The sequence below is a fragment of the Muscardinus avellanarius genome (assembly GCF_963383645.1).
Source record: "Muscardinus avellanarius genome assembly, chromosome: 2".
In the NCBI taxonomy this organism is placed as follows: domain Eukaryota; kingdom Metazoa; phylum Chordata; class Mammalia; order Rodentia; family Gliridae; genus Muscardinus; species Muscardinus avellanarius.
Genome location: NC_137787.1, coordinates 171,116,730 through 171,124,848, shown reverse-complemented (window position 1 = coordinate 171,124,848; position 8,119 = coordinate 171,116,730).

The following is an 8,119-nucleotide window of genomic DNA, read 5'->3' as shown; positions in this document are numbered from 1 at the left end:
TCAATAATCTCACTTTATTCCAATGTATATACATCTCTATTTGAGAAATTGCAACCACAGTTTTATAAGGAAATACATAAAAACAACTATCCTTCCATATGACTAGAAAGTCACAGAGCTTGAGATGAGACCTAACTGCTTTGGGTATTTTTTTCTGAATAGTTATTATGTTGGCAGCTGCTCCAAAGTCCCATGTGAGTTTCTGGCTAAAGGAGAAAATGCTTGACAATGTTTCCATTTTATGACAGAAGTCAAGTTCACTGACAGCCACATTATAGGCTTTCCTCTGGGGCTGTTATTTGGTACAGAGTTTTGAAAAATTTTAACTGGAAAGTTTCAAAAGGTGCCTCTAAGAGTTGTAGGAAAGAAATTTGACCTCCCTGAAATGCTAGAGTATACAGTTCCAAATGTTCTGGTGCTCAGAGTTGTGGGTTTTAAAAATGACAGTTGCAAGGACTTTTAAAAAAATAAATGACTGGTGCAATGATGTTTTGACCTTACAATAGTGACTATGTTGTTCTTTTTCTTTCTTTCTTTCTTCCTTTCTTTCTTTCTTTCTTTCTTTCTTTCTTTCTTTCTTTCTTTCTTTCTTTTTTTTTGCTCAGAATCACATGTGTTTAAAGTGCAAGTTCTTTCTAGCACCTAATATCAGAAACAAAGATGTTCAAGTTTAGTCTTTGAGGAATGCTACTTTCAAAACAAACCCAGCAGTATGCTGTGTTTCTCCTCTGTATGAGTACCCTCCTTCTCCCAGGATCTTAGAATAGTTCTCAAAATAGTTTTGTGTTATTATCATCATGTAGCTTAATTTTAGGTTTTAGTCAATTTGGAGATAAGTAATCAAACCAATACTTTTGTTTCAGTTTCTGGCTCTTACAATTGAAAGTTTATTTTGTGGGGGAAAGCTTGAAACCTTTGTCTTGAATCCCACTTTTCTTTGTGGACCTTAAGATATAGTTGAGAAATCTACCAGTGACTTGTCAGTTAAAGCTGCTATTAGTGGACATAGCCTAAATGTTGTGACCCTACACTACCCTTCAAATTCCGTGTGGAAGTCCTAACCCTCTACCCCCACCATGTAATTTTATTTGGAGGACCTTCTTGGAAGTAATTAAGGTTAAATGTGGTCCTACTGGTGGGGCCTCATCCAATAGGATTAGTGTCCTTAGAGAAAGAAGAGAGCTGAGCAGAGCACTGTCTCCCAGCCCATCAGAAAGAAGTCATGGGAGCATACAGAGATGGTGGCTACTCAGAGTGAAATCCACCATTCTGCTGCATGGATCTGCTCTGCCCAGCCTCCAGATTGGGGAAACAACTTCTGTATATAAACTCCTTGTCCTGTGATATTTTGCTATGGAATCCCAAGCAGAGTTATGCATTAACTTTCTCTAAACTACAGGGATTAACTGAAGTGATTATTAGCCAAAATAGAACACACAGAGATAGTCACCTTCTTTAAAAAAGGCTAAAGAAGCCAGGCGTGGTGGTGCATGCTTATATATATTCCTAGTACTTGGGAGGCTGAGACAGGACAAACCTGGTTCAAGGACAGCCTCAGCTACTTAGTGAGGCCCTCTGCAACTTAGCGAGACCCTGTTTCAAAATAAAGAGTAAAAAATATGAATGGGGGTGTAGCTTGGAGGTAGGATGTCCCTGGGTTCCATCCCTAGTACCGAAAAAAAAAAAAAAAAGGCTGAAGTTAAAATTGCCACATATTTTAATGAGGAACTATGGGGAGGTCTATTCCTTTAATTGAGACATGCTTTTGCCATATAGGGAAATTTTAAAATAAGGGCGTAGAGTTCAAGGGGCTATGTTAGGGGTTCTGTAAAGGAAATTGATCTTGGAAGCATGTTCACTGACTGTCACAACCATCTACTTCAGTTCTTTTCTTTCAGAAATTAAGAATGTTTGAAGTTCTAGTACAAAAAACAATGTAGAAATGTCTCCCCCAATTCCCAAGTTTGGAGTTCTGTGATAACTTTGCGATATTTGCTTATTCACTTTCATATTCCAAAAATATGTTAACTTAATACTGTAGATATGTCTGCAAGAAGCTTCCATAGTGATTATAGCTATGGGCAGATAAAATAAACTTTATTAATCAAGCTAGGACTTGGAAAGCTAAAGTAAATTTTATTAACGAAGCTGTAAACAACTTCTGCCTTCCTCAGTAGATATTATTTTGCATATGTTAAACCAAAAATGGTTCAGTCTAAAAGTAGAAGGCATAGGCTGGGCGTGGTGGTGCACACTTGTAATCCCCGCGCTTGGGAGACAGAGACAGGAGGATCGCGCAGGTTCAAAGCCAGCCTCGCTGGCTTAAGAGACCCTGTCTCCAAATAAAAATATAAAAATAGGTACTGGGAGTGTAGCCCGGAGGTAGAAGGGTTTCCAGGAACCCCAGTACCACCAAAAAAAAAAAAAAAAAAAAAAAAAAAGTTAACACTGAGGAAGATGAAACACTTCTGGAGATGGATGGTGGTGATAGCTTCATAATAATATGAATTTACATTTTGCCCCAGAACTGTGCCCTTCAAATGATAAAAATGGTACATATTATATTATATATATTCTACCACAAGAAAAAAATAATATGAATTTAATGAAGATAACACAAATTAGAAAATGATAAAAAAAGAATAATAATTCTTATATAAACCTAGCAAGAAAAAGGGTTGACATTGAAATCACCTCCGTGATAATGAGGGACTGCGGGAGTCACTCCTGTTCTGCTATGCCAGTAATGTAATGCTCACGCATATTAGCAATTCATCATTGGAGAAAGCTATAAATCATACATAAAAGAAGTCTACTAACTTTTGGTAACCTTCTAATTTCTGAAAAATTGAGGCTATGTGTATGTGTCAGTATGTGCTTAAATTTGCATTTTGTGAATTTTCTACCTTTGCTTCTTCGTCCCTCTCCATTAGCTCAAATAATTAAGAGCTGGTGCTCAAATTGAATCGGAACGAAATTCCACGCAATTTGGAATTTCAGAACACCTTGAAAGAATACTGTAACTCCCATTTCACAAGTCAAAGGAAAGAATGAACACTTGTTCAGCAGGGTAAAAATTAGTGTTAAGAGTAAGAAACTTAAGTTAGCATTTCTGTGTAAAGAGAGAGGTCCTGGTCTATGTTCTTTGTGTAGATACTCTCATTATTATATAAATTAATGTAGTGTTTTCAGGGTTTATAGCATAACAAGGGTATATAATGGAGAAGTCACAGTTGTCTTTTCCCCTAATATATATATATATATATATATATATATATAATTTATTTATTTATTTATTTATTTTTAGGTCTAATGATTTTACTTGACATAATAAAATTGGTACAAAACCACTTTTGTCTATTTATAACTTTTTGCTACAAATACAAAAATATGCATTTTTCTTCTTTTTTTTCGTAAATGCAATAGTCTACAGGTATTAGTAGAGAAGAAGTAGGAAAATTCTACCCATATCACATCTCACTAATGGTAGTTTTTAATTGAAAATAATAGTACACATTTATAGGATCCAGTGTGATTCATGTATGTGTATATAATGTGTAGTGATGAGATCAGGGTAATTGTCATATCAATTCAAACATTTATCGCTTAGCTGTGCTGGCAACATTCAAAATCCTCTTTTTTAGATGGGTGTGGTGGCACATGCCTATAATCTTCTCAGTATTTGGGAAGTTGAGACAGGAGGATCACAGTTTTTAGGCCAGCCTTAGTAACTCAGCAAGATGGGCAGAGGGTATATCTCAGAGGTAGAATTTTCCTGGGTTCGATCCTCAGTATTCCCTGCTAGCTATTTTGAAATTTACAATTAGAGCTAGGTGTGGTGGCGCATGCTTGTAATCCCAGCATTTAGGAGGTTGAGACTGGAGGAAGTGGTTCAAGGACAGCCTCAGCTATTTAGTGAGGCCCTTTGCAACTCAGTGAGACCCTGTTTCAAAATAAAGAATAAAAAATAGGGCTGGGGGTGTAGTTTGGAGGCAGAATGTCCCTGGGTTCCATTCCTAGTACCGTAAAAAACAATAGAATTAATTGTTGTCAATCATAGTTACTCTGTGGTGTTATAGAACATTTGAAATTCTTCCTCCTATTTAATTCCACTCCTTTAACCACTATCCATCTTCTATACACCCTCCCTTCACATCACCACCTACAACTGTAACTTTAAGGAGATTTCAGAATACACATACAGAGAATCAGCAAGCATTGAAAGCTTACATAGAGATAGATTCTGTAGAATCCGCCTAAGGTTCACCTATGAAGATTGGTTAAGTATGTCCTTGCAATCATGAGACTCTGTCTCAGTTGCTTGGGAGTTGGGATACTTTGGGAAGTTGACTCAAAGCTGAGGGTTACCAAGTCCGGAAGAGGAAGATGCTTCCAGAGTAATGGATTATGGATTTGGATAAAGATTGAAACTGGGACACACACAAACACACACACACACACACACACACACACACACACATATTTGAATCTAATAGAAGTAGTTTTGGAGACTATGACATACAGATAGAGTTCTCAATGGGATGGGGGTCGTTTCTTTCTCCTTCTCAGGAAGAGTTGACAATGTCCAGAGACATGTTCAGTTACCACAACTTGAAGGGTGCTACTGTTGTCTAGTGAGCTGAGATCAGGGGTGTTGCTAAACATTCCGTCACTGCACAGAATAGTACCCTTGCATTCCAACATAGAATTGTTTGGCTCTAAACAGTGATGGTTCTGAACCCTATGATAGAAAGGGGAATGCACAGGTGGCAGAAGAATAGCCATGGCAAGGAGTTTAGCCCAAATATGGACCAAGGAATTGAATGCTGTTGAGCTGAAAGGGGAAAAGGTGCACTGAGGTGAAGGAGAGGAAGGCGGTACACAGGTAGACTCTTGGGAAGGCCTTTTTGTACAAGTGGTTTGGTGCTATCATTTGGAAGTGTCTCCTAAAGGCCCATGTTTTAAAGACTTGGTTGCAGCCCGTGTTGCTATTGGGATGTGGTGGGACCTTTGGGAGGTGGGGCCCAATGGAAGGAAGCTAGGTCACTGGAGAATGTTTTTAAAGAGTGTACTGGGACCCCAGTCCTCTCTTTTCTCTTTCTTTTCTGCCCTCCATGAAGTGAACAGGTTTCTTTTGACAGTCACTTCTACTTGAACTGCTTTTGCCAGAGGTTCAAAAGGAACAGGGCCCAGTGACCATGAACTGAAACAATGAGCCAAAATAAACCTTTCCTCTTTTTACATTGTTTATCTCAGGCGTTTTGTCACAGCCACAGAAAGCTGACTAACACAGCTGATATACCAATGGGATTAGCCACTAAAGCCAGAACACGGAAAAAAGTTGAACAGAAAGTTTTTCTAGGCCAAGTATTAAGTCTGGAGAAGAGGAAGCCAATTATAAAGCTTTAGGCAGCACATGAAAAGTGAAGAGACCCTATGTAGAGGAAATCCGGTGAGCCTGGGTAGGTGAATGTGAAGCAGGGTTGAGAAGTTGTGGGAGATAAAGAGTATCAAAGCAACAGTTCTCACGCTTGTGTGCACATTATATCCACTTAGTCAATGAAAAGAAATACTGATGCCTAAGCGTCAGCTCAGACTCACTGAATACAAGTGTTTGGAGCTTTCGTTCTGAGCTTCAAGTTTGTCTATAGAAACTTATCAAATATTTCTCATGTGCAGCTTGGGTTGAGAACTGCTACCTTAGGTCAAGAAAGCCAAGGATGAAGAAAAAGGTGACAGAGTTGCTGTCTGAGCTTAGGGTCACTTGTCGTCTGCCTTGATGTGTTGCTACCTGTCTTTTGCAGAGATGCGTGTGGACTGCAACTGGAAGCTACACGTGCTAGGAGGTCAACGTTGAGCTTTGCAAGGACCTTCAGGCTTGAACTTTGAAGAAGAGGGATTCTGAGAATAAGGGATTCCGGGCAGGGCTGGCATTAGCTCTCTTCTCATTAGTGACAAGTTTCGGAACTTTGGATTTAAGCTTCCAAAGAGTCCCCAAATTTAAGTACCAAGTCTATTTTAAAGTGAAAAGAAATCACTCAGGAGTAAATATATTCTCAATATGTTATTAACAAATATTATTATTATTATTATTATTAAATTATTTATAGTACTGGGTAAGAAACCTAGGAGAATTTTAGGGAAATATCCTCTGAGAGATAACCCAGCCCCATTTTTAAAATTTGGAAACAGGAGCTCACTGAGTTGCTCAGGATCTTGCTAAGTTGATGATGCTGGCCTTGAACCTGTAGTCCTCCTGTCTCATCCTCTCAAGTACTGGAGTTACAGGTGTGTGCCACTATGCCTGGCCAATATATATTAATGTGTAAAATATAACTATTACATATAATGTGAATATTCTATAAGGAAAATAGTATTATAAGGGGTGAAATAAAAAGCCACCGAAGTATGGATGTCTCAGGGACAGTACATCGTTTTCTCCTCCAGTGGCTGTAGAGGCAGCCTACTCTCCCACCCTTGTAGCCAGTGATGGATGGTGAAAGGGCGTGGTGGTGCTCCACCCCACGCAGCCTCCTTTACATGGAAGCATCTCTCACCTGCTTTGTCCAGGTCTGAGAAAACATTTGTTTTGGGCAGCACAGCAGTGGAGCGAAAGCCTCCTTTGTCTGCTGAGTCCTGAGATACTTTCAAAGGGAGCGAGCAAATGCCTGGTGGTGAGAATCTGTTCTGATTTCATTTGTCTCTGGCAGGGCCTGGTGGCAATTTAATATTCTTTATTATTATTTTACATGCAACTTCCTTTCTAGCTTATGATTCCTGTCAGGCCTGTGGATTATTACCCATTACTTATTTTTTCTTGGGTTAGGCTATAATGCTTCAGAGGAGGGCTGGCGTATTTCAGTAATTTTGCTTACAATTTGATTTGTGTTCTCTAGAATCCCAATTTAGTTTCATCAGCACATTTCAACATACAACAGCTGGGCCCCTGGATGGGATCATTTACATACCTTAGCAGCTGAAAGCTAAGCACCAGGACGTCAGAATCTGGCCAGATATTTTCCCAGAGCCTCGCTTGACTTTTTGCAATAAACTCTGTCTCCCTATATGTAACTATTTGTGTTGGTGACTGCAGTGTGTGGATACTTTTAAAAAACGTTGGTCTCTGGGTATTTTAGGCTTGGATGTTTTTAGAAAAGGCTTAATAGGGTGGTCAGAGAATATATTGGCCCTGCTTCAGTGTTTGGTACAAATTTTGCCCCACCCAGTTATGAATGAATATCTTTATTATTAGATAAATGGCAAGGAAATCAGCATCTCAGTTGGTCAGTGATTACCTTGAAGGTGTTGTGACTGAGCCTCTCAGCAGGACTCCCCAAACAGAGGACAGTACACAGCCATGATGTGAGAAGGGCCTGGCGGGAGGTTTGTAGAAAGTTCAGGATTCTTTTCACAGTTTCTTTGCTTGTATTCAAATTTTCTTTCTCTCTCCTTCCTTCCTTTCCTCCTCCTCCTCCTCCTCCTCCTCCTCCTCCTCCTCCTCCTCCTCCTCCTCCTCCTCCCATCCTCCCCATCCCCCTTCTCCTCCTCCTCCTTCTCTCTCTCTTTTTATCTTTATCTTTTGGTGGTACTGGAGATTAAACCCAAGGGCATTCTACCTCTGAGCTACACCCCTGCCCTGTTTTTTTGTTTTTTTTTTTTTTGTTTGAAACAGGGTCTCACTAAATTGCTGAGGCTGGCCTTAAACATTCAATGCTTCTGTCCCAGCCTCCCATGTATTGGGATTCCAGGCATGCACCACCTCACCAGGTTGTATTCAGATCCTTTAACTGTGATCTTTGTCTGTGTAGTAGGCTGAAAAAATGTCCTCACCTAAAGGTGTCTGTCCCTAATTTCTGGAATCTGTGATTGTGGAAGAAAAAGTGTCTTTGCAGATATTGATCAGGTCAAGGGTTTTGAGTTGAGGTGAATGTTCTGGACTATCTTGGATGGGCCCTAAGTGGCATCACAAATGTCCTTGAAGAGAGAGGCAGGGTGATTCAAACTCAAAGAAGTCAGGGCGTGGTGGCCCACGCTTGTAATCCCAGTACTTGGGAGGCTGAGACAGGAGGATCACAGGTTTGGAGCTCACCTCAGCAGCTTAGTGAGGTCCTCCGCAATT